Raw genomic sequence first — 27,455 nt, 5'->3', positions numbered from 1 at the left:
CTTCCTAGCCCAGGCAGAGCTTCTTGATAGAATGAGGGAGCCCAAGAGACTGCGTCCCCCTGGCCAGCCCTCTGGCCACAGGTTATCCTGAATTTGCCTAAATTTGCTTGTCTCCTTCTGGCTTCCAGCACATTAGGAAGTAGCTGTAGGACCTGTCAGGCCCCAGATCTGCAGGGAGGCAAAGTCCCCAGTGAGGCTTCAATAGCAGCTAATGGGAAAGTGGATAGAATTAAGGATGAACTTCCACTCCTCCATACATCTTGCCTAAAGCTGGTTTTCTGATAAAAAGGCAAGGGGGTATGGCATTAATCTCTAGGAGAGCAACCGTTGGGCTCCAAAGACCATCCTGCTTCTTTGTTCTGGGCAATGCCAGGGGCCCAGGCCCAGGCCTGGTCCTCAAGGTACTCCCAGATTGGGGGAGACAGAACCAGGAACACCCAGCCCCTGTTGTCAGGACTGGAGTAGAGGGACAGACCTCTGGGCTGGGAGTCCTGGAGCAAAGGCAAGACATTGCGTGAGGGACTCAGGCTTTCTGCAAGAGGGGATATTTGTGCTGCGTTTTGAAGAGTGAGTAGGAGCTTTCTCATTGTTTCGGCTTCCTACACCTGGCTGTGTCAGGCCCCAGGCTGAGCAAGAGTGTTTCCTGATCCTCCCTACCTGGGAACTCTGTGCCTTCCTGCCCCTGCCCAATTTGTCTCCCTTCAAAGCTCAGCCCCATGCCCTGTTCACGGTGGGGATGTGTGCAGGAAGCTAAAAGGTAGTCACATTGAGCCAGAGGGAGGTGCCACAAGAACATCCTCTCTAGGTTTGCAAGTCCCTGTCTGTCAACATGTAAGCTGGGACCATGAATGGAATGGGATGTGGAAGGGCAGAGAGAGAAAAGGGAGGGTTCTCCTGATCAGCAAGGCGAAGTGAGGAGGGGGTCCGCAGCATAAATAAATGTGTGGAGGCTGGAATCAGGGTGGAAATAGAATGTGTTTCAGTTTCTCTCATTTCCTTTTCATAGTTCCTCTGCTTTTGCTCGGTTGTTTCCAGGGAAGAGCATATTTAAACATCCATCCATCCATCCATCCATCCATCCATCCATCCATCCATAATTGCGATGTATGCCAGACCTCTTCTTGGTGCCAAGACAGTGGGAACAAGCCACACAAACTCCTGCTGTCATGGAGCCTGCATTCTAGGGGGAGAGACTGACAGTGAGCAAATGAGGAAACGTATATATTGTCAGGAGGTGGTACGGGCTCTGGAGAAAACACAGCAGGAAAAAGGGCTCAGGAGTATAGGGGTCACACTTTTGAATAGGGGATCCAGGAGGCCTCACTGATAAGCTTGACATTTGAGCAGAGACCTGGGGAAAGTGAGGGGATGAGCCACATGGATCTTGGGAAACAGTGCTCCTGGCAGGGGGTACTGCCAGTGCAAAGGCCCTGGGGTGGGAACGGGTCAGTGACCACATAGGCTATTCTGTACTTCAGGTCAGTGAGTGGCCTGGCTGGTGGAAATGGTTCATGGGTGAAGTCAGATTGGAGGGAGTCTTCAAGCTGCATGGTCCCTCAGATCGGAGGCCCAGAGAGAAAGGATGATCCTCTCACAGACAGCTACAGTGACAACCAGACACCCCAGCTTTCTTCCACTGCTCTCTGGGGCTCCAAATTCTGGGTTGCAGAACTGAAACTTTAAAGCTGAGGGAGTGGAGAGGAAAGGCCGAATGTGACAGTCATTGTGGGAAAGATCCACCAGGACGTGGGAGCTGATTAGGCTTGGGGCGGGGGCAGGCGCTGGGGCCGAGATGAATGCTAAGTGCTGCTGACAGAGGCAGGGAAAGGAGAGGACGGGAGAGTAAGAACGGGAGAGTGGGCCGGGGCGGTGACTTGGAGGAGCCAGACCTGGGTTCAAATGCTGATGGCGTCACTTCCCGGCATCTCCTCCCTGAGCCTAACTTTCCCCATCTGTGAAAAAAGGGCACCATTTTTGGGTGGACTCTTATGATATTTCAGTCCTGCTTAGCACACTGTCTGATACCAGGGAAACCCTCACTAAAAAGTCTTTGTAGGAAGGATGTGGGGTAGCGGGAGGGTGGGCAGCATAACACGGCAGGTAGGAGTTGGCTTGGGGTTGTAGTTGTCAACTGGGGCGATTTGGCGATGTCTGGATGTTTGTCAGTGTCTGGAGACTTTCCGGGTGTCAAATCCGGGAGATGCTATTGGCATCTAGTGGATAGAGGTCAGGATGCCACTCAACACCCTGCAAATGCCACAAACAACGGAGAATTATCCTGCCTCAAATGTCAACACTGCTGAGGTCAAGAAACCGTGTGCCAGAGCGCCCAATAGAATCTTTAAATTAGTTAACCTTTTGGTTGAATAATACTTTCATGTCATTTAAGTATTAAAATGCATATAAAGGAGTACAGAGAAAATTTTTAACTTCTAGTCCTGTTTCTCAGATACCCAGTTCCTACTTGCTCCCATAAGTAACTACTTCTTTTCTTGAAGTTGATTGTATGTCTATATAGAATTTCTTTATGCAAATATAAGCAAATAGGGATTTACATTCTTTTTTTACTACACTTCTCCCTTAACACAAAAGATGACACCTCCACCCACTGCTTTACACCCTGCTTTCCTCATTTCAATAATCGTCTCGGGAATTTTCTCAGATCGATACATAGAGATTGTCCTCATTTCTTTTTGAAAATGGCTATGTGGTATCCCAGATAGTTCATTTATTTAACAAACCATTTATATTGTGCTAATTATGTGCCAGGCATTAGTCTAAACCAGGGGACAGCAGACTACGCTCAGAGCGCTGAATCTGGATTTTACAAATAGAGTTTTATTGGTACCCAGCCACACGCATTCATTTATGTGCTGTCTATGGCTGATTTCCAGCTACAACTATAGAGCTGAGTAGTTGTGACAGAGACTCTGGCCTAAGGAGTATTTATTCTCCAGACATTTGTAGAAAAAGCTCACTGATCCTTGGTTAAATACTTTATATGCATTAACTAGTTTAATCCCCACAACAACCTATGAGGCAAATAATATTGTTACCCCATTTTTCATCAGGGTTAACTGAGGCTCCAGGGCACCCAACTTGAAAGTGGCAGAGTTGGGAATTTGAACCTAGGCAGCTTGGTCCCAGGATCCTTACTCTTAACACTTGATCAAAACAATTACTTTCAACTGCCTCTATTTCAGTGCTGAACTGGGGGATCATTTATTTTATCATCCCCCCCATCAATGGACACCTGGATTGTGCCATACTTTTTTTCTGGCAAGTTTACTGCAATCGATAACCTTGTCCATGAATCATTTTTTGGATCCTGCACTGTGTGACTTTGGGCATGTTACTTAACCTCTCTCTGTTTCAGTTTCATCATCTGTAAAAGGGAGAAATACATCCCCATCTTAAAGCATTTATTTGTGAGGGATAAATGAGTTACTGTAGAGAACCTAGAAAAATACCTGGCTACATGTAAATAATTGTTGCTGTCACACATATGAGCAAGGATGTCCGTGGGATAAATTCTCAGAAGGGTTTGCTGGCTCAATGCAAATGAGTCCGTGTTTTCGATATGGGGAAATTGTTCTCTGTATGGGATTGTTCCAATTACCCTCCCACTAGTAGTGCATGGGAGTGCTTGTTCTCCCTTGCTTTGCCAGCAGACTGTTTTGGTGTCAAGATTTTGGGGTTTTGCCAACTTGACCAAGATTTTGGAGTTTTGCCAACTTGATGGAGCTCATTATGGCTTGATTTACATTTCTCTTTTTTTTTTTGAGTGAGGTTGATCCTATTTTCCTATTTACAAACTATTTTTATTTTCTCTCAGTGAAATAGTAATGTTCATATCATTTGTCCATTATTTTTTTTCCTTCTAGGACTGTTGGCTTTTTTTGTTGTTGTTATTGATTTTCTGGAGCTCTTTATATATTAAGTTGGTTTGAATTTCAAGTCAGGCAGTCACTAGCTTCGTGGTCTTGGAGAAAAAAAATTACTTAACCTATCTGAGCCCTGTTTGTCTTCTTTATAAAATGGGGATGTGGATAGCACCTTTTTCTCAGGGTTGTGTGAGGATTAAATGTGATAAGGTAAGTTAAATTTATATCATGGTGATTGACGTATGATTGATGTATACCAAGTGCTAAATTAATGGCAGTCACTCTTTTTGTTAATTTGATTTCAGTGGGTTCAAGTTGGCTGTGGGATGTGGTATAAGTCAGGGTGTTAGCTCTGTGACAAATTGTGATGTTAGTTCCCGTGACAAATTGCATCTCTTCAATGACAGTAAGAATTTAAATCTTGCTCACATCACAATCCAGTTTGGGTCCTCTGGGGGTTGCAGGGGGTAGCCCTTCTTTACAAGGTTCTTTCAGGACCCAGGCTCCTTCCATTTCATGGCCCCATCCTCCCTAAAGCCCTTGGAGTCCTCTCTATCCAGAGGGCCAGGAAGGAGTGTGAGAAGGGAAACCATGGAGGCTTTAAGGGGCAGTCCTGGAAGTGACGCCATCACCTTTATTTTAGTTCCATTGGCTAGAACTTGGTCACATGGTCCCATCCAACTGCAAGAGAGGCTGGGAATGTAGTTTAGCTGGGAGTCAGGGAGGATGAGGAAATGGGTTAATGCCACAGAACCCCCAGGTGATGCCTAGCTAGCTTCAGAGATGCAGGTCTGGGGGTGGGGGTGGGCACTGGCTTGGAACAATCCTCGGTGGGATGAGGAGTGAGGAAGACCTGAACAAAAGCTGTGGGGAAGGGATTCAGTTAGGGATGGAAGGCCTGGGTGCAAGCAAATCTCAGCAAAGTGCGCTGGGCTGTATTGGGTGGAAGACTTCATCTCAACACATTTACTAGGACTGATAGGGATGGAAGCTGGGAAGTTCAACATTTGACACTGTGCCTTCTTTTCCATTCCATTCTGTTCTGTTCACTGACCTCCTCCTGGGCCCAGTCCAGGGCTTTCACAGAGGTTACTAGAAAACCATGTCCGTCCTCTGCTCCCAGCCCTCCCATGGCTCCCCATTTCCCTTGGAGCAAAATACAAAGTCCTCACCGTGGCCCAGAAGATTTGGCCTCTGTCTGCCTCCAGTACACCCGTTCTCCTTTCCTCCTCACTCACTCTACTCCTGCCACACAGGCCTCCTCGCTGTTCCTAGAACCCATCAGGTACAATCTAGTCTCAGGGCCTTTGCACATGCTGTTTTTTCTCCATGGATCCTTCTTCCCCCAGATATACACCATGGTTGTTCTCTTATCTCCTTCAGGTTTCTTATCAGAGAGATCTTCGCTGGTTTCCATATGTAAAATCATACTCCCTACCCCCGCCCTGCACAATACACTTTTCATTCTCTTCTTGTTTAATTTTTCTCCAAGGCACTCAGTACTCTCTGACCTACCATAGTTTTTACTTACTTATTTGCTTATTATCTGCTTCCCTCACTGGAATGTCAGGGCAAGGCTTTTTTTTTTTTAAACTTTGAAAAATTTTTTTTATTGGGGAATATTGGGGAACAGTGTGTTTCTCCAGGGCCCATCAACTCCAAGTTGTTGTCCTTCAATCTAGTTGTGGAGGGTGCAGCTCACTGGCCCATGTGGGAATCGAACTGGCAACCCTGTTGTTCAGAGCTCACGCTCTAACCAACGAGCCATCCAGCTGCCCCCAGGGCAAGGCTTTTTGCCTGCATGGTTCACAAACTGTATCCCCAGTGGCCAGTACATAGTAGGTGCTCAGTAAATATTTACCAAATATTCACTTCATTCATTCATCATTCATTTAATACAGGGATCAGCACATGAACTCATGTGCTGGCTGCCTCTTTTTCTAAACAAAATTTAATTGATACACAGTCATGCCCATCTGCTGACATATTGTCCATGGCTGATTTTATTACATGGATAGCCACGACAAAGACCCTATGACCTGTAAAGCCAAAGAAATGACTATCTGGCTCTTTACAGAGTTTGCTGATGGAGCCCTCATTTAGTAGGCATTTGGTGAGCGCTTACTGATTGTTGGTTAGTGGTAGTTGGTTAGCGATAGTTGAGTTTGGATTGCCTGGGATCAATCCTGCTTCTATGAGTTCCTAGTTTTGGGCAGGTGTCTAGCTTTTCTCATCTGTAAAATGGGGAAAATAATGATGATAATAATAACAATAATAATAATGATAATACCACCCACCTCACAGACATTTCTTTGTATTAGGCCATGCGCTGGGTGATGGAGAATTCCATAATCAATGAGACACAGACCCCCCCCCCCCCAGGCAGCTCATGGAAATAGATGAGGAAATAGATAGTTGCAACACATTCAGTGATGGACCCCTGGGCATTGTGGGGGCAGAGGGGAGTGAATCCCAGAAGTAATCAGGGTAGGCTTCCTGGAGGAGGCAACATGCCAATTGCATGTGAAAGTTTGGGGCATATTTGAGGGGCCAAAAGGAGTTCTGTTTGTCTCCCTTGCTAATACTAATGGGGCCAGGAAATGGGCAGGACCTGAGGGAGTGTTGGATGAATGTAGCTGGCCTTCTAAAGATCTCACCACATTGCAGAGATGGACTGTTCCCTTCAATGTCAGGGATGGTGTTCTGTGACCTGGACTTTAGGAAGAACTTGGGAATCGGATCTCTTGGGAACAGTGGAAGAGATAAGGGATGTTCAGTTGGAGAAGTTTAAGGTTTAAGGAAATTTTGAGCTTAGTCTGTAGAAGTTTTAACCAAGTCTCTTAGAGCTCATGACAGAAAAACCCTACTGAAACTGGCTTTGTCACAAAAAGTATTTATTAGCTCACATAACTAAAAAGATTGGGAGAAAATGCCTTTAGGTCCAGCTGGATCCAGGGGCTCAGACACTATCTCAGGGAAACTGATCCCCTCTCCTGCCCCACGCTTTATCTCTTAACTTTGCTCTTTTGGGTGTTTATCTCCATTCTCAGTCATTCTTTTCCCTCATGGAGGCAGACAGGGTACCCAGCTGCTCCAAAGTTGTACTCCCACAATTCTAGCTCCACTGGAAAATATGAGGGTCGATTTAAAGGCCTCTCAAACCAAACTCTATCTTTCGGGGTGGTCAGTTAGCTCAGTTGGTTAGAGAACAGTGCGCATAACACCAAGGTTGCTGGTTTGATTCCCACATGGGCCAGTGAACTGCACCCTCCACAACTAGATTGAAAACAACGACTTGACCTGGAGCTGACGGGTCCTGGAAAAACACACTATTCCCCAATAAAAACTTTAAAAACCTATTTTTCATTGAACATGATTTTTTTTGGCAGGGTCGGTTCCTGAACCAGTTTCTGTGTCCAGGAGAATGTGATGCTCTGATTGGTCGGGCCAAGGTCATCTGCCCGTTCCTGGAGTTGGGGGTGGAGTCAACTCTTCCCAAAGGAGCGAGATTGAGAGAGGGGGAGGGGCAGTTGCACAGGGGAAACTGAGGGACTGTTAGCAGAAGAAAGGGAAATAGATGTCAGGAGGCAATTCATGGTTATATTGGCGTTAAGTACTAAATTTAGCCCAGAGTTTGTCAATGTCAACACTGCTGAAATTTGGGGCTAGATCACTCTCTGACCTGGGGGCTGCCCTGTGCATTGTGGGATGTGGAGCGGCATCTGTGGCCTCCACCCACTCAATGCCACGGCATTCTTTTCCCCCAGAGATCTGACAACAAAATGTTCCCAGACATGGCCAAATGTCCCCTGGGGACAGAATCACCCCTGGGTGAGAGAATCCCTGTTTTAGAGTGAACTTCTATCTCAGGGGGATCCAGTGAAAAATAAACTCTTACTGGCTGGGAATGGTGAAGAAGAGGTTAAGAGCTTCTTCGAGTTAGAATATTCATTTACATTATTATCAACAACAGGCACTGTGATTGCTGGGTTATGGGAAAGAACACAGCAGATTAACTCTCCGCTCTTATGAGTTCATAGCCTTGTGGGGGACAAGGGGAGTGTATTTGTTTTCTGTGGCTCCTGTAACAAAAAACCATAAACTGGGTGGCTTAAAACAACAGAAAGAAATAACATTGTTTCACGGTTCTGGAGGGCTGAAATCAAGGTGTTGGCAGGGCTGTGCTCGTCTGGAGGCCTTGGAGATAACTGGTTCTGTGCCTCTTCCCGCTCCTGGAAACTCCAGATATTCCCTAGCTTGTGGCTGTGTCACTGCAGCCTCTGCTTTCATATGGCTGTCTTCTCTGTGTCTGTCAGTGTGTCTCTTATAAAAGCACTTGTCATTGATCTAGATAGGGCCCGCCCGAGTAATCCAGAATGATCTCATCTCGAGATCCTTAACTTAGTTAATTACATCTTGCAAAGTTCTTTTATTTCAAATAATATCACGTTCACAGGTCCCAGAGATGTGACATGGACATATCTTTTTTGGGGGCCACCATTCAACTGACAACAGACAGTAAACAGGCAAATCAAGGAACCATTGTAATAAATGCTACAGATAAAACAAACCAGGAGTCAGGATGAAGCAAAACAAAAAGGGCATGCTTTCTGGAGGGTGGCTAAAGGGAAGCTGAGAGCTGAAGGAGGAAGAGCGAGCTCTGGGAAGAACGGGGGCAGGGAAGGCAAAGGCAATGCAAAGGCCCTGTGGTGGGTAGGAGCTGAATGAAGAATCTGCTGACAGAAGGTGAGTGAGTAAAGGGAGAGTGGTGGGGACTGAGTTTTGGGAGGAAGGTACTTCAGAAGAGTGTCTGTGGAATGTGTGTGGAATTCAAATGTGATGGGAAGTCCTTGGCGGGCTTAAGCAGATCGATGGTTTAAAGAGGTCCCTCTAGCTTCTCTGTGGGGACCAGACTAGGGGCGATGGAGGTGGCAGCAAGGGGTCATGGAAGGAGGAGATTGATGAAGGTGTTCTGGTGAGAAGTGATGGTGGCCTGGACTAGGAATTGGGAACAATGGATCTGGGTCACATTTTGGTGGTTGAGCTGACCAGACTTGCTGAGAGATTGGATGAGGGAGAGGGGCAGAGGTGAATGAAAGGAGGCAAGATGATGTCTAAGTTTGTCGCGTAGGGACCTGCATCAGTGGGGGTATCATTTGCTAAGATGGGAAGGCTAACATGGGAGGAACAGGTTTTGGAGAGTTCTGATTGGGCCATATTACACTGGAGATGGAAAGCACTTTGGAATAGTGGTTAACCTAAAGTTCCTGGGATGGGGAGAGGGACTCTATCCACCCACGGGACATTTGGCAATGTGTGGAGACATTTTTGGTTGTCACTACTGGACAGAGAGGTGTGCTACTGGCATTTAGTCGGTAGAGACCAGGGATGCTGCTAAATATCCTATAATGCCCAAGACAGCCCTGCAAATATCAGTAGTGCCGAGGCTGAGGAATCCTATTTGAGGGATATGGAATCCAGTTGCACCGGGGTCTGGGTTCCAATCCTGACTGTGGGATCTTGGATGAGTTACTGAACCTCTCTGTGACTCAGTTTCCCCATCTTCAAATGGGGGTAAGAATAATCCCTCCCTTAAAGGGCTGTTATAAAAATTTAACGTGTTGTGCTCGCTTCGGCAGCACATATACTAAAATTTAACGTGTTAATAGTTATAACGCAGAGGTACCTACTGTGTTTTCCCGAAAATAAGACCGGGGCTTATATTAATTTTTGCTCCAAAAGACGCATTAGGGCTTATGTTCAGGGGATGTCATCCTGAAAAATCAGGCTGGGGCTTATTTTCTGGGTAGGTCTTATTTTCAGGGAAACACGGTATATAAAGTTACAATGCAGGCAGTATCTATTAGTGATAGGGAAATAAATCTTCTGGAGCCGATGAGCTCATTTTGGGAGGGAGGAGAGAGAGGGAGAACAGGAGTCTAAGGGTTGAGACCTAGGGTGCAGCAGCATTGGGGGTGAGGGGGAAGGTTAGGAAGAGGAGGAAGAAGCAGCAAGAAGTCAGAAGAGAATTCAGTGACTTAGGAGGAAAACCAGACGGGTGTAATGTCAAGAGGCCAAAAGAGGAAAGTGTATCCACACTGAGGTGTTGGTACTTTGAACAGAACAGTTTTAATGAGGTGGATGGGAATCGATTTGGAAGGTATAAATGAATAACAATGACAGAAACAGGCTCCATGTATTGAGCACTTAACTATGTGCAAGTGTTGTTCTTAGTATTTAATACCTACTAACTCATTTGATTTTCACAACCAACCAATGGAGTAGGTACCATTATGTCCCAGTTATCTATTAGAGTCACCCCCCCGCTTATCCAAGGGGGATACGTTCCAAGACGCCCAGTGGATGCCTGAAATCACAGATAGGACTGAACCCTATATATACTATGTTTTTCCTATGCATACCCACCTGTGATAAAGTTTAATTTATAAATTAGGCACAGTGAGAGATTAACAACAATAACAAATAATAAATAGAATTCTAATAATACACTATAATAAAAGTTAAGTGAATGTGGTCTCTCTTTTTCTGAAAATATCTTACTGTACTGTATGTACAATGTGGATGTGCTAGAGAAAAGGATGATTCAAGTCCTAGGCGGGATCGAGCAGGATAGCGTGAGATTTTATCATACTACTCAGAACGGCGCGTAATTGAAAACTTATGAATTGTTTACTTCTGGAATTTTCCACTTAATATCTTTAGACCACAGCTGACCGCGGTTAACTGAAACCACACAAAGCAAAACCGTGGATAAGGGGGGACTGCAATACTGTGAAACAAACCACTGCAAACGTAGTGATGTAAGACAGCAACTATTTTATAATTCTTGCAGATTCTATCAGGAATTCAGACGGGGTGTGGTGATGATGGTTTGTCAGCTCTATAATGAGAAACCTTGAGGGTCTGGGGGCTGGGATCATCTGGAGCATTCTTCACTCGCGTGATGACTGCCTGGGTTGGAGTGACTCGAGGCTGCATTCAACTGGGGCTGTTGGAGCACTGACATGTTGCTTCTCCATGTGGCTTGGGCTTCCTCACAATATGGCAACTAAGTTTTGAGGAGGAACATGGAGAGAGAGCAAGTGTTCCTCAAAAGGCCAAGGCAGAAGCTGCAAGGTTTCTTCTGACCTACTTGGAGATCATGCAGTTTCACTTTGTGGCATTCTTAGTGACAAGCAAGTCACTAAGATCAGCCTAGATTCAAGGGGAGATTCAAGGAGAGGGGAATCAGACGCCACCTCTTGATGAGAGCAGACAAGTCACACTACAGAAGAGCCTGCTGGATGGGTGATTTTTTTTTTTAATTGGGGAATATTGGGGAACAGTGTGTTTCTCCAGGGCCCATCAGCTCCAAGTCGTTGTCCTTCCATCTAGTTGTGGAGGGCGCAGCTCAGCTCCAAGTCCAGTCGCCATTTTCAATCTTAGTTGCAGGGGGCACAGCCCACCATCCAATGCAGAAATTGAACTGGCAACCTTGTTGTTGAGAGCTTGCACTCTAGCCAGCTGAGCCATCCGGCTGCCCCCTGGGTAATATTTTTGTGGCCATCTTTGGAAAGCACCACCTGTTACATGTTACTATCCTAATTTTGCAGATGAGGAAACAGAAACATGGAAAATTTAAGTAAGTTGCCTGAGTGAATGAGTAGCTATGCTGGGATTTGAACCCAAGTGTCTAGGCCTCCCAAACCTGTGACCAGAAGCACTGCATGAATGTTACCACTTTGAGGGGTTATATGCGCCTTTCAACTAGTTATGGAGATAGTCAGAGTTCAGCCAGGAAAGCAGAAATAATCTTAGGTCTGACAGAGATAATTTAATTCAGAGAACTGGCTAATGGGTGGTGGGGGAGCGGAAAGGACAGATGGGGACACTAAGAGAGTAGCTACTAGGCTGGAGAAACAATTGACAGAGGTGGTGTGACCAGGAACCAGGGGCCAGAGCCATTCAGTGAGAGCGAGAACCTGGGGCAAGAGCTGTCTTCAGGGAACTGAGACCATGAAAGAGAAGCGTGTGCTGCTGGAGAGGCACAGCAAGAGAAGGAGAAGTACCCTGTCTTCTCTCTTCCTTCCACCCGCTAGTCTCCTGCCTGGACCTCCCCTTGGATGAACCTACACGGAAGCCAAGGTGCAAAGGAAGCTGGGAAATGTGGTTCTCTTGGCTACAGGTCAAAGCAAAGGAATGGATCTGAGAGCAAGCAGGCTAATGACCCGCATAGAGCTTGAGCAAGTTACTGCCTTTTGGAGCTCAATGTATTATCGCAATGAGAGGGACTGCTGTTACTGCTATTTGCCGGAGAATTGATGATATGCAATGGTTTTATTTCCCATGGCAGGGTCCTTCTTAGCTTTACTGGCTCTGTTGGTTTTGGAGTCTAGCTCACTCATAGATCAAAGCCAGATCTCCTTTCTTTGGACCCTCCTTGTCATAAACCACCAGCACGCAGCTAATCAGCCTTCCTCCAGACAGCCCATCAGAGATCTGCCCACCGTGATTAAGTCCCCAGCTTCCCGTAAGTTGCCTCTAGAACAGGCCGAGCACTCACAGCCCCTTTGTGTCTCCTCAATGCACAGTGTTTCCAGAACTCCACCTTGGGGTGGCTGTCTGCCTGGGGGACCTAGAATGACCCCCAGATGGGTACAACGTCTGAGCACCCCAAGAGATGTAAGGCTGTTGCTTTCAGTCTGATCTGTGATTGAGCTGGGAGTTGGAGAAAATGCTTCAAAAGGCCTCAGCCATTTGTGCTTCCCTTGCAGGGTCTCTGGGAGATGTGGCAGAATGCCGGGTTGTTTAGGGTGATAGCCACTTGCCTTATCTTGATCACATGGCTTGTTTTTGTAAATCAGCACCGGAGACCACCCTTGATTCACCCCCTCCCATCCGCCCCCCCCACTCTGCTCCAGCCACGCTGGCCTCCAACCTCTTCCTGCAACATCGCAGGGTCTTTGCACTGACTGTTCCCTCTGCCTGGAACACTGCTCCTCCAGACATCTCCCTGCATCACCGGCTCCTTCCAGCCTCGACTCAGTGTCACTCGTTCAGCAAGGCTTCTTGGGCCTCCTTATTTAGAACTGCACCCGGCTCCTGGTACTCACCACCCCCACTTCCTACTTAATTTTGTTCCTTAGCACTCACCACCTTCTAACAAGCTATACTCATAGTACTCACGTAACACGTTGTCTGTCTCCTTTGGCCAGAAGTCAGCCTTGCAGGGGAAGGGGATCTGGACCTGTTTTGCTCACAGCTGTATCCCCAGCACTTGGACCACCTGGAGTAGGTGCTTGTGACTGTTTACTGAACCAAAGAAGGGGTGGCTGAATGATCAGAGCCCCCTTGCGTGCTCTTCCCTCTGCTGGGCGTACTTTCCCCCTCTCTTACTCTAAAGTAAGATTTATTTGGACAGGAAGGGCACATATTTGCCTCTCATTTAGTATATTTTATCAAGGGTAGGAACAAAACTGTGACAGGAGAGTACGTTTTGCATTATTGACCAAATGATGGTTTACATTATTCCTTCTTTCTCACCCTCCCGTTTCCTAGAAGCTCCCCTGAAGCTTCTAGTTTTAAGGGAAAGACATAGCGGTTATCTGGTCCCCCACTGACTTTTTTAAAAAAACAGCTTTATAACATACAATAAATGATATAGTTAAAATACACAATTTGGTACATTTTGACATATGTATGAAACCAGACCCATAATCAAGAGAGTGAACCTGTCACCTCCCAAAGTTTCCTCCCACACTTTTGAAATCTCTCCCTCCCAACCCTCTGTGTCCCCCTACCTGCCATCACTAGGAAACCACTGATTCGCTTTGGGTCACTGTAGAAAAGCTTGTGTCTTCTAGACTGTTATATAAATGGAATCATACAGTATGTATGCTTTTTAAGTCCAGTTCTTTCACTTGGCATGATTCTTGTACAATTCACTGTACCGTTGCCTATATCAGTCCTTCATTCCTTATTAACGAGTAGTATTCTATCGTGCGGACGTACCACCGCTTGTCCTCTCTGCATACTCTCCACATTCTAACAAGCTATATTCATATTCGTCTAACACGTTTGCCTCTTTCTGTCAGAGTGTCAGCCTCGCAGGGGCAGGGATCTGTACCTCTTTTGCTCACAGCTGTAACCCCAGCTCTTGGACCACTACCTGGAACAGAGCAGAGGCTCATAACTACTTACTGAATCAATGAAGGGGTGGGTGAATGATCAGAGCCCCCTTGCGTGCTCTTCCCTCTGCCTGGACCACTTCCCATGCTGGCGCTGAACATTTGTGTTGTTTCCACTTTCTGGCTGTCACAGATAAAGCTGCTGTGCACGTCTGTGTGCCAGTCTCCAGATGGATATTTGCTTTCTTGGGTAAATGCCTGAGGATGGACTAGGTCCCATGGTAGTACATATTTAGCTTTGTAAGAAACTGCCACACTGTTTGCACCATCTGATATCCCTACCAGCAGTGTGCGAGGGTTGCCTGGAATGGTTTTCTTCTTCGGTTGCCATCTCTTAGTCTTTGGCTTTATCAGACACATCTCCCATTGAACCAGATCCCACAGTTCTCTGTGCTTTTTTGCGTACTCCCTCACCACTGTGGTAATTGATCAATTATTTGTGTTAATATCTACTCAGTGTCTGTCTCTAGACTATATAATGTCTGTGGGGACTGGGTTCTGTCTTGGCCACCACCAGGTCACAGGGCTTGGTACACAGTAGGCACTCAATACGTGCTTGCTGAATGAATGGATGACCCTGTCTAGTGGCCCAGGTGCTAGAGTGGAGATTTGCTTGGTATTTTCATTTCCAACGTGAAGATGAGGAAACTGAGGCAGCAGAAGGTGCAGGGACTCATCCAAGATCTATCGGCTTGTAGCGGCTGGGCTGGGAGTCGAACCACATCTGTCTGGACCCCCTCGACTGACACTAACATGTTGGGTGTGTGCTGGGGTGAGAGGGGAGGGGGAAAAGAGAGACAGGTTTTGAAGACCAGGATGAGGAGTGTATGCTTTACACTGCTGCTTCCAGGTTTTGAAAAGGGTGCACAGCATACCCACCCTCTCTGGTCTGCAAGATGAAGTCTTGCAGCCCCCACCCTCTCTGGTCTGCAAGATGAAGTCTTGCAGCCCTAAGATTAAGGGGCTGCAAGGGCTGAACATAGAGAGCCTCCCTTTTTCTGTCTCCCCAGCAAGCCCTGGTAGCAGGCATTTCCTGTTTCCGGCAGGCTCCCTGGGGTTGGGGTGGGGGTGGGGAGCTGATTGCAGCAGTTGTGCTCAGCTCCAGGTCCACTCTCCTGCTCCCCTCTCCAGCCACCAAAAGGGGTCTCTGTCCCTGCCCACTTGTTCCCTGAAGGAGGGCAGCGACCTAGCCAACCTTTTCAGCTCTTTCTTTGTCCTGGTGCAGGGGCTGTGCTGATGGGGGAACTGCAGGCAAAGGGGAAGTGCCAGGGTGATGATTTGCATGTGGGTAAGATGCCAGCCCAACTCTGATGTTCTGGTGGAAGGAGGAGAGGAGCTGAGTGGTTGCCCCCCAGCAGGGAGGAACTGTCCTCACACGCCCTGCCTACATTTGTTTAAAGGGCCTCCTGTTCTTTGCCACCTTCTCCCACGCCTCAGGCTACCGGGAAGTCCTTCTGGTGGTCTAACCTCAGTCACTCCGGTTGTCTGATGTAGCCCCTTTCTTCTGCTAGCCCCACTCTAACCCAGAGGGCGGATGAGTCATACCCCTTTTCCCCCTTTGAGGTGTCACATGACTGGGGGGAAGGAGTCTCAAGGCTCAGCTGATCTCCCTGAGGTCTGGAAGGAACTTCCTCCTCCAGGCCAGATGAAGCCATCTGTTCTGTTGCCCTTGGTGACCTGCAAGCCCTGCCAAGAGTCAGCCCAGGACCCTGCAAAGGTTGCTGGGCCGGAGAGTGGTACATGGGTTTCCTGTCACGTGCCGAACCCCACATTATGGCCCTACATGGCACCAAGAAGCAGCTTGGTGTGGTTCAATGAGGTAGAGTGGTACAGTGGTTAGGGGCTTGGCCTCTATGCCCAGAGAATTGGTGTCTGGCTTCCCATTCCTACCTCTGTGGCCTCGGGCAGGGTATGTCTCCTCTCTGAGCCTCAGTTGTTCCATCTGTCAAGTGGGAATTTATTCACCAACTTGTATTGAGCACCTACTATGCACCAGTCATTGTACTTGGTGCTGAGGCCACAGCAGTGAGCAAAATACAGGAAGAAACCTGCCCGTGTGGAGTTGATGTTTTAGTGTATAGGGGAGGGTGGGCAGAGAACAAACAGACAATAACAAAATAAGTGAAATATACAGTGCTCCAGACAACAAATTCTATAGGGAAAAAAATAAATCAGAAAAGGAGGATGGGGAGTGCTGTGTGCATGCATGTGTGTGTGTGCTGTAGTTTTAAATACAGTAGTTGGGAAGGTCTCACTGAAAAGTGACATTTCGTCAAAGGTGTGAAAGAGGCAAGGAAGGGAGGCAGCAGGTTAATTGGGGGGTTGGCATTCTAAGCAGAAGGGAACAGCATGTGCAAAGGTCCTGGGGCTAGATTGTGCCTGACATGTTCTAGGAACAGTGAGGAGACACATGTAGCTGCAGCGCAGTGAGGTGGAGATAGGGAGGTGATAGGGACGGGTTGGGCAGCACCTGTGGGCTGCAGAGTATTTGGGTTTGCATCTGGGTGGGTGGGATGAGAGTCCTGGGAGGGGTCTGACAATATCACTCTGGCGGTTGTATTGAAAATAAATTACAGGGGTTCAGGGGCAGGAGCAAGGAATCCAGTGAGGAGGCCATTGCAATAATCCAGGTGAGTGATGATGGTGGCTTGGACCGAGGAGGTGGCAGTGGAGGTGGAGAGATGGGGTGGGATTCTGGGTATATTTTAAAGGTGGAACCAATATGATTTGCTGATGTACTGGAAGTCGAGTGATAGAGAAATAGAGGAGTCAAGGCGACACCAACATTTTGGGTGTGAATAACATACGAAGGACATATGTTGTTAGAGCCGACCTCCTAGATCTCGGTAGTGACTGTTGGGAGAATTAAACAAAACTCTGCATATCTGACTCTTCACGTAAAGTTTGGCAAAGGCTAAGTTCTCGGTCAATGGTGCCCCATCCCAACAAGGGCTAGGGGTGGGGATGGGGATGTTGAAGAAGATGATGATATTGTTGGTGATATGATGAAGATGGCGATAATGACAATGATAATGTGATTATCACAATAGCGGCGATGGTGACGATGGTGGTGATGGTGGTGATGGTGGTGATGGTGGTGATGGTGGTGATGGCGGTGACATCGATGTTGATAAAAAACGATCGCTTCCAGATGTTGAGGGCTCACACCGTGCCAAGCCCTTTAACATGCGTCGTTGTGTTGAATTGAAACAACATGACACAGTAGGCATTTAGTAGGTGGAAAAACAAGTTCAGAGAGGGGAGATGACTTGCCCGAAGACACACAGCAGGTAGGAGGCTCTTCCTGTGTCCTTTTGTATTAGGAGAACTTTGGGGTTTATTCTCCATCCTGTTCCCTACCTTACCATCCCAGGATCCCCCTCCTGACTCAAGGGGCTGAGGAGAATAGGTTGGAGAGAAAGCTCTGGAGTTTAGTGATGTTTACAACAAAGGTGCTGCGATCTTGCTCAAAAGCGAATTTGCTGATGAGAGAAATGTGTTTGGACCTCCTCCCACCGTCAGTGCCTGGCTGTCCTGTCCCAACACCTCTGGGAAGAACTTCCTGATCCCATATTCCTCACTTGGACTCTTACTGAAATCTCAGTTTCTTCGAGAATTCGCTTAACAGTCATTTTTTTTTTTAATGTATTGGGGTGACAATTGTTAGTAAAATTACATAGATTTCAGGTGTACAATTCTGTACTACATCATCTATAAATCCCATTGTGTGTTCACTACTCAGAGTCCGTTCTCCTTCCATCACCATATATTTGATCCCCCTTACCCTCATCTCGCACCCCCACCCCTTTTTAAAAAATTTTTATTGGGGAATATTGGGGAACAGTGTTGTTTTTTTCCCCAGGACTCATCAGTCGTTGTCCTTTGATCTAGTTGTGGAGGACGCAACACACTGGCCCATGTGGGAAATGAACCGGCAACCCTGTTGTTAAGAGCTCGTGCTCTAACCAACTGAACCATCTGGCTGCCCCTTGACAGTCATTCTTGCAATGAACATAATAGGAAGCTCTGGAAGATGAGAGGGCGGGGGCAGACAAAGGAGGATTGTTCAGGACTCTAGAGGATGCTGTGGGTTCCCAATCCATAAGTTCTTAGCCCTCCCTGGAGTCACCTACAGAGAGGGTTCCTGAGTCTCCCTGACTGAGAACGTTCTCCGGCTGTAGGAAGATTGACAGCCTGCAAAGGGCAGTCTGGGTGTTTGAAGTCAACACTCCGAGAGGCAGCCACAGTCAATGCTGGAGGGGAGTTGACAGATCAGTGTCGCAGTGTTCTCATTTCTCAGATGGGACGATTCTGGGCAATGTCCACCTCATCTCCCAGAGGTCCCCAGAGGGTGGAGCCCCAGCTCACTCCAGCACGTCCTAATAAACACCTCCTGCCTTGGTTTTCTTCTCCCTGTCTCACTTCCTTGCTGCCCTGAGTCCTTGCATTACTTCCCAGATAAACTACTTGTACCCCCAAATCCTCCTCTAGGGGCTGCTTCCAGAGACCCAAACTAAAATAGGCACACAACCTTAGTATGCTGCTCAATTTGTAGCATAAGAAACACTTCCAGACAACTGTAACATTTTGTGTGAAGAACAAACGTGAGGGTGAGGTCTGTCATTTTAATCCCTGTGTGGCACCAGCTACTACAGGTGGCACCTGAGATGCTTTTAGGCCGACCACAAAAAACAGCAACTCTCACAGTGATAAAGACCATTCTCTCTTTGTTTCTGTTTCAGTCCTAATCTCAGTTTTGTTCTGTTGTTGGAAATATTCTTCCTAATGTGAAATCTATCATGTGTGCACGAGGGTGTGTAAGGCATAGAGGAAACTTTTAAAGAATAATAAAATGAACGATGTACCATCACTCTGGTGAAGAATTAGAACATCATTGTTTCTTGGGAATCCTTAAAACAGTATTTCTTCAGCTCTTTTGACTCTAACCATGGTGAATGCACTTTTTCCCCAGGTCTCCCCTGGCCACTGCCACAAGAGCACATGAACAGGTGCAACTGAAAGGAAAGCTTTACGAATCCATTCCTACCTTTTCTACATTGAAATCATTGCAATGTATTTTATCCTATTCTAGTGGGATCTGCTGATTCCATGACTTACTAATGGCTCATGATCCGGCCTAGAAGACGTAGCCTGAGAAGCCCCTGTGGGCCCCTCCTTGACTGCACACCTTTCCCTTCCCCCACTCCCCAGAGGTAGCCACAGTCCTCAACTTTTAGATAATAATTTCCTTGTTATTCTTTATAGTTTTATATTTATAGTCTTTATAGTTTTATAGTTTTATATGGATATCCTTAAACATTGTGCAGCTTAATTTTGCCAATGTCTATACTTGATATAATTGAATTATAATATATATATGAGAGTTGCTTTTTTATTTGACATTATGTTTTTTGAAATTTATCCATGTCTGTGTATGTGGCTGTAGTTAATCCTTTTGTAATGCTGTATAGTATTCCACTGTGTTAAATTGCCACGATTTATTCATTCTACTCTTGATGGATATTTGGGGTGTTTCCATTTCTGGGCTTGTATTAGTTAGCTATAGCTGTGTAACAAATTACTTGAAGATTTAGGAGCAAACAAACATTTATTATCTCACACAGTTTCTAAGGGTCAAAGATCTGGGAACGGTTTTGCCGGGTGGTTCTGGCTCAGGGTAACCTCATGAGATTCATCAAGGTGTTGGTCTAGGTTGCCATCATCAGGAGTTTGGGGATGAAAGATTCGTTTCCAAGATAGCTTATTCTGCTGTTGGCAGGAGACCTCAGTTCTTTGCCATGTGGGCCTCTCCACAGAGCTGCTTACAACATGGCTTCACTGAGAGTAGGGAGAGAGAGGCATCTCACTGCCTTTATGAACCTCGCCTTTGAGTCCACGCTGTTATTCCCATCTTATACTATTCATTAGAAGCAAGTCACAGTCCTGCACACACTCACATGGAGGCGATTACACAAGGGTGTGAATAGCAGGGAGTGAGGTTCACTGGGGCCATCTTGAAAATTGGCTACTGTAGGATTCTTACAAGCATTCTTGCTCTGGGCATCTTTGTACACATCTCTTGGTGCATAAGCAAGTATTTCTCTATGATTTAAACCTAGGAGTTTAAATGGGGGTAAAAGAGTAGATAATGCCGAACTGTTTCCCGAAGTTTCTAAACCAATTCATGCTCCCAGAAGTAGTGTAAGAATGTTTCTGGGATCCCACGTCTTTGCCAATATTTGGTATTTGCCTGACTTAAACGATTTGCGTATCTGGTGGGCAGGAAATTGTATATTGTGATTTTAATAGCATTTCTTTGGTAGCTACGTACTGAGATTGGTCATCTCTTCATGGGTTCGGGGCAGTTGTAATTCCTCTTCAGTGAAACACCTGTTCACGTCTTCCCCATTTCTGATTATACTGTTTGATGCTCGTTGAAGTTCTTTATGTATTTTGGATACAAATGTATCCAAAATTTTGGATACAAATGTATAACATTTGTATTAGGAGTTCTTTATGTATTTTGAATACAAATGTATCCAAAATTTTGGATACAAATGTATAACATTTGTATTAGGAGTTCTTTATGTATTTTGAATACAAATGTATAACAGGTAACCATTTTTGCTTTGTGGCTTGTCTTTTCACTCTCTTCATGATGTTTTTGACGAATAGAACTTTATTTTCGTGTAGTTGAATCTTTTTCTTTATGAATTGGGCTTTCTGTTTATTGCTCCCGATTCCGAGGTCATGCAGCTGTTTTCCTAAATTGTCTTCTAAAAGTCTTGTCTTTAGCATTTAAGTGTTTAATCCATCTGGAATTGATTTTGAGTAGGATATGAGGTAGGAATTTGATTTAATTTTGTTTACCCTTATGGATAACCAGTTGGACCACCCACGATTATAAAATAGTACTTCTTTTTACCGTGTGTCTATGATACCTGCTCATTCATAAAATGCATTTTCATACATATGTGGTTTATTTCTGAGTCCTGTAGTATGGCTTATTTGTCTTTAACCCTTTATTACTTATCTATTGCCGAGTAACAAGTTATCCTAAAACTTCAAAATATAACACAACCATTAGGCTTATGAATGATTTGCGTCCAGGGTTTCTGAGGCCAGCAGTCACATGTTGCTGGGGCTGCAGCACGCACTTCCTGGGTTGGCTTGGTTCCTCCCCACATGGACCTCTCCACAGGACAGGACAGACTGAGCCACCTCGCAACACAGTGGCAGTGAGCAACTCAAGAAGCCAAAGTAGATGTTGCAATGCCTTTTATTCTTTATTCTTTAGCCTTGAATAATAGTCATATATCGTTACTTCTGTTGTATTCTATTAGTCACACAGGGCCAGTCTTGGTTCAGTGTGTGTGGGGATTACAAACAGGGCATGAATACTGGGACCCGTGGACCATTGGGGGTCATCTTGGAGGCTAACTACTGTAATTACATGGTCTTAATGACTATGGATTTATTTTATTATTATTATGTTTTAAACATGTATCACCAAGTTAGGAAATTTGCTTTTATTGTATTTTATTTTTTTTTAATTGGGGAATATTGTGGAACAGTTTGTTTCTCCAGGGCTCATCAGCTCCAAGTCATTGTCCTTCAATGTAGTTATGCAGCGCGCAGCTCAGCTCCAAGTCCAGTCACCGTTTTTAATCTTTAGCTGCAGAGGGCGCAGCCCACCATCCCATGTGGGAATTGAACTGGCAACCTTGTTGTTAAGAGCTCACGCTCTAACCAACTGAGCCATCCGGCCTCCCCATTACTGTGGATTTATGATAAGTCTTGATATCTGGTAGGACTAGAATCTCACTTTATTTTTTCCTTTATAGAATCGGCTTGGCTACTTGTGACTCTGCTTTTCCATATACATTTATTTTAACATTCATGTGTCAAGTTCAATGAAAAACCCAGTAAACTTAATAAACAATAAAACAAAACAAACTCCTTAAACTTCAAAATGAATGGATATGATCTGGCTTAGAATAAATCCTATTTTTCCAGAAAAAATGGGGATTTTAACTGAAGTTACATTGAATCTATAGCTCAATTTTGGAGAGGGTTGAAAATTTTAAAATATTGAGTCTTTCAGTGGATGAGTATGAGCATGTATTTCACTCTATTTCGATCTCCTTTCATGTCTTTCAATAACATATTTTATATATAATTTTCTCCATGAAGGATCTGCATTTCTTTTTGTTAGGTGTGTTAGAGATCACCAGCTTTTTTATTTGTTTGTTTTACAATTTTTAGGCTGTGGTAAGTGGTATCTTTTTAAAAGCAAAGTGCAGCTTTCATACAGTGAAATGCTCAAGTCTTCAGTTTACCATTCAATCAGTTCTAGCATATGTGGATACTTGTGCAACCCACACACTTATCAAGACACAGAACATTTCCATCACTTGTGGGATTTCTGAGTCAATCTCCACCACCATCCTCACCCCAGAAGCAACCACTGATCTGATTTCTATCACCATAGGTTGGTTTTGCTTATTTCAGGATTTCGCAAATGTTATCTTTTTTTAAAAAAACAAAACATTTTCTGATTGATTGTTGCTGAGGTACCAATGCACAGTAAACTTCGTATATTGATTTTGTATGTAGTCACCCTGCAAAATTATTTTATTAATGTTAGTTATTTATCTATACATTCTTTTGGGCTTTCTGTGTTGACAATCATATCATCTGCACAAATGACCACCATTGTATTTCTTTTCTTTTTTCTTATTTTGTCTTGTCTTGTAGTGCAGATGAAGACTTTAAATACACTGTTGAAAAGAAATGGTGATTCTGATTTCAAAGGGAATCTTTTCAAGATTTCACTATTAAGTGTAGTGTTTTGCTTTTTATTTAAAACAAAGGCTGAAGGTTTTTTGAAGATGTTTTTACCAGGTTACAGAAGCTCCTTTCTATTCTTACTTTGTCAAGAGTATTCTTTCTCTCTCTCTCTTTTCAATCATGAATGGATGTTGAATTGTTGCTATGTCTTTATGTGTCTCTAACAGTGGCTAATCCATTCTTGACAGAGAGAGACCAGGCCTTGGGCATGCAACAGGATCCCAGCTAGAATTTATTTATTTATTTATTTATTTATTTATTTATTTATTTAAAGATTTTATTGGGGAAGGGGAACAGGACTTTATTGGGGAACAGTGTGTACTTCCAGGCCTTTTTTCCAAGTCAAGTTGTTGTCCTTTCAATCTTAGTTGTGGAGGGTGCCATTCAGCTTCAAGTTGTTGTCCTTTCAGTCTTAGTTGTGGAGGGCGCAGCTCAGCTCCAGGTCCAGTTGCTGTTGCTAGTTGCAGGGGGCGCAGCCCACCATCCCTTGCGGGACTTGAGGAGTTGAACCGGCAACCTTGTGGTTGAGAGTCCACTGTCCCATGTGGGAATCGAACCGGCAGCCTTCAGAGTTAGGAGCACGGAGCTCCAATCGCCTGAGCCACTGGGCCGGCCCCCAGCTAGAATTTAGTAACACCGTTTACATTATGTAAACGATTTTACACTGGCTTCTGTTTATAGCAAATGATCCTAGTTTTCTTTGATAGTAGGATACAAAGTGCTCTTCTTAAATACATCTATTTAAGTTAAAGTTAATTAAAAGTCATGTTCCATACAAAATGGGTGAGGTCGACTGTGGATGTGGCAATAATCGAGAACATACAATCTGAGGATGGAAATGTGAGCTAATGACACAATGAACACTGTGTTTGGAGTTGACTCCTATGTGCTGTCAGGGCACAGTGCTTGATGTCACGCTGCCTGAGTTTGCATCCTGGCTGTCTGTTTCTGCCTCAGTTTCCTTATCTATAAAATGAGGAAAACAATAGAACTTATCTTGCAGGATTGCTGTGAGGATTCCATGTCATCTATGTATCTATATATCTATCAGTCGATATGGAGAGAGACAGAGAGAGAGACTCATAGAAGCAGAGAGTAGAATGGTGGTCACCAGGGGATGGAGGTGTTGGGAGAACTGAGAGATGTTGGTCAAAGGGGACAAACTTGCAGTTATGGAGGATGAATGAGTCTAAGATCTAATGTCCAGCATGATGACTGTCCTTACTAACACTAATGAACACTGGAAATATGCCAAGAGAGTCGATTTCAGGGGCATTCATCACACACGATGCCATGGTGACCTCGTGAGAAGATGATGTATACATTACTTGACTGCAGTCATCATGTTACTATGAATATCTAATCATCAGGTTGGACACTTTGAATATATACAATTTTTATTTTAAAAATATATACGATTAAAAAACAGAGCGAGATCGCGTGCTGAGGATTGAGCACCTGACGGGCGCTCGTGCAAGGCAATGAGATGCTGTGGTCAGGAAAGTCGTCTCTAGAGTCCCACTCTCCTGGAGTTAAACTTCAGTGCTTCCACGATTTCTTCTTGCTGTTAATCTTGGGCAGCTGTCCTCCCCTCTCTTCCCTCTTCCTCGTTGGGAAAATGGACATTAAAAACTCACAGGGTTGTCATGAGAGCAGAATAAATCTGAGTGCTCCATGCCATGCAGTAGGCATCCAAAAAATGCAAATACTGTTATTGCAAAATCACAGAGTAGGGGTTAGCAAGTACCTAGGAATCACCTAGACAGCTTGTTAAAATGCAGTTTTCCAGGCCTCATCACCATCTATCCACTCAGCAAATGTTTACTGAGGCTCTACTAGGTGCTGGATGTCCAACAAGGACCAAGGAACAGAGCTGTGGTCCTGTCCTCCTACAACTGACATTTTATTTGGAGGAGATGGGACAATAAAGAAAACCAATAAGGCACAGTAGAGAGGATAGAAAATGCCCGAGTGGGGGCTGGGGTTGCAATTTTAAACAGGGTGGGCAGGTCACTGAGAAGGTGACTTTTGAGCAAAGCATCGAAGACGCTGGTACGGAACTTTGTGCACATTAGGGCATTTGAGTGTTCCAGGGCTGCCGTGACAGTGCACCACAGGCGGGTGGCTTAAACAATGGGAATTGATTCTCTCCCAGTTCTGGAGGCTGAAAGTCCAAGATCAAGGTGTCAGCAGGTTTGGTTTCTCCTGAGGCCTCTCTCCTTGGCTTGTGGATGCCGTCTTCTCCCTCTGTCTTCACATGGTCTTCCTTCTGTGCGTGCCTGTGTCTTAATTTCTCCTTCATATAAGTACTCCAGTTGTATTGGATTACAGCCTACCCTGATGACTTCATTTTAACTTAATTGCCTCTTTAAAAGCCCCATCTCCAAATACAGTCATGTTTTGATGTCCTGAAGTTAGAACTTCAACATACGAATTTTGTGGGGGACTCAATTCAGTTATAACACAGGGAAAAGTACATTCTTAGAAGAGAGAACAGCATGTGCAAAGGCCCTGAGGCAGGACCATGCCTGATGTGTTGGAGGTACAGCGAGGAGGCCCGTGTGGCTGGAGAGTGAGTGAAGAGGGGGAGAGAGATGAGGTGAGGTCAGGGAGGGGAGAGGGGCAGGTCGTGCAGGGCCTTGGGGGCCACAGGGAGGACTTGGGCTTTTACCCGGAAGAAGATGGGAGCCCTGGAGGGCTGTGGGCAGAGGAAGGACGACCTGACTCAGTGTCCACAGACTGAGTAGCTATGTGAAGGACCTGGAAGATTCATTTTTTTTTTATTGAGAAATAATTCATGTACCATAAAATTCACCATTTAAAATTAGTAGCTTTTAATAGTATATTCACAAAGTTGTGTAATCATCACCACTATCTAATCCCAGAACACTTTCATCACCCCAGAAAGAAACCCCATCCCCGTTCACAGTCACTTCCCATTCTCCCCTCTCCCCAGTCCCTGGCAACCACTAATCCACTTTCTGTCTTTATAGACTTGCCTGTTATGAACATTTCATATGGATGTAATCATATGATACGTGGCCTTTTGTATCTGGCTTCTTTCAGTGAACATAGTGTTTTTGGGGGTTATCCACTTTGTAGTGTGTATTAGAACTTCACCCCTTTTTACGGCTTAGTATTCCATTGTATGAATATACTTTATTTTGTTTATCCATTTTTCAGTGGATGGACATACAAACAGAATCCGTAGAGACAGAAAGCAGACTAGTGGTTGCCAGGGAGAAGGGTGGAGAGTGGGGAATGGAAGGTGACTGTTTAGTGGGTACAGGGTTTCCTTTTGGGGTGATAAAAATATCTTAGAACTGGGTGGGGTGATGGTTGCACAACACTGTGAATGTAATAAATGCCGCTGAAGTGAATCCTTTAACATAGTTAATGGTTAAAATTTTTTATTGTGGTAAAATATACAGAATATTTATTTTATATAAATAAAATGATATAAATAAATATATATAAATATAAATAAAAATTTATATAAATATGAATAAGAAACAAAATTATACTTTTCTGTCTCCATGTATATTAGGCATGTGATTTAATGATTATGTGTGAATAATTTTTAAATTTTGCTCCTTAATGAATAGACTAGACGTTTGCATATTAATGCATTTTATTTGGTTATCTCAGCCTGAAATGCAAGTAAAATTTTGTGTCAAGTTGACCAAGTTACTTGACAATGCTGTTCAGGTTGTCTACATCCTACTGATTTTCTATCTACTTGTAGTGTCAGTTATGGAGCAAGAAATGTGGAAATCTCCAGCTATAATTGTGGATTTCTCTGTTTCTTTTTGCAGTTATATTGGTGTTTGCTTGATGTATTTTGAAGCTATAAAAGATTATAAACATTTAGGATTGTAATGTTCTTGTGACCAAACAACTCCTTTATCATTAGAAAATGACCATAACTATTTATGGTAATATTATTTTTGCTCTGGAATCTACTTTTGATTAGTGCTCCATTGGTATGTTTTTTACTTTTTCATTCTTTGACATTTAACCTATTTGTACTTTATAGTTGAAAGGCATTTTTTTTTCTTTCTGTGCAACATATAGTTGGGTCTTCTTTTTTCCAATCTGACTATCTCTGCTTTTTAACTGGAGTATTTACACCATTTATATTTGATATAAGTATGGATGTAATTGGGTTTAAATCTATCATCCTGCTATTTATTTCCCATTTTTTTCATCTTTGAGTTTTTCCCTTTTCCGCTTTTTTTTTTAATTTCTTTTTTGGAAAAAATATAACATTTATCATTTTAACCATTTGTAAGTGTCCAATTCAGTGGCATTAAGTACATTCACTATGTTGTGTAAACATTACTTTTATATCCAAAACTTTTCCATCTTCTCAAACTGAAACTCTGTCTCCATTAAGCACTAACTCTCTATGCCTGTGCCACCCGACCTCTGGTAACCTCCATTCTACTTTCTTTTTCTTTTTCAATTAAAATTTATTGGGGTAACAATGGTTGACAAAGCTGCATAGATTTCAACATTCTACTTTCTGTTTCTA

At 44.5% G+C, this 27,455-nt stretch overlaps 1 protein-coding gene across 1 annotated transcript in view; it reads left to right on the top strand.

Moving 5' to 3' along the window:
* The window catches only part of VAV1 (vav guanine nucleotide exchange factor 1), a 54,917-nt gene that overhangs the window by 1,730 nt on the left and 25,732 nt on the right, over nucleotides 1-27,455 (top strand). The gene's annotated exons all lie outside the window — the stretch shown is intronic.

This window comes from Rhinolophus ferrumequinum, chromosome 18, assembly GCF_004115265.2.
Source record: "Rhinolophus ferrumequinum isolate MPI-CBG mRhiFer1 chromosome 18, mRhiFer1_v1.p, whole genome shotgun sequence".
In the NCBI taxonomy this organism is placed as follows: domain Eukaryota; kingdom Metazoa; phylum Chordata; class Mammalia; order Chiroptera; family Rhinolophidae; genus Rhinolophus; species Rhinolophus ferrumequinum.
The sequence above is the reverse complement of the archived record's forward strand: the minus strand, read 5'-3'. Positions and strand labels throughout refer to the sequence as shown.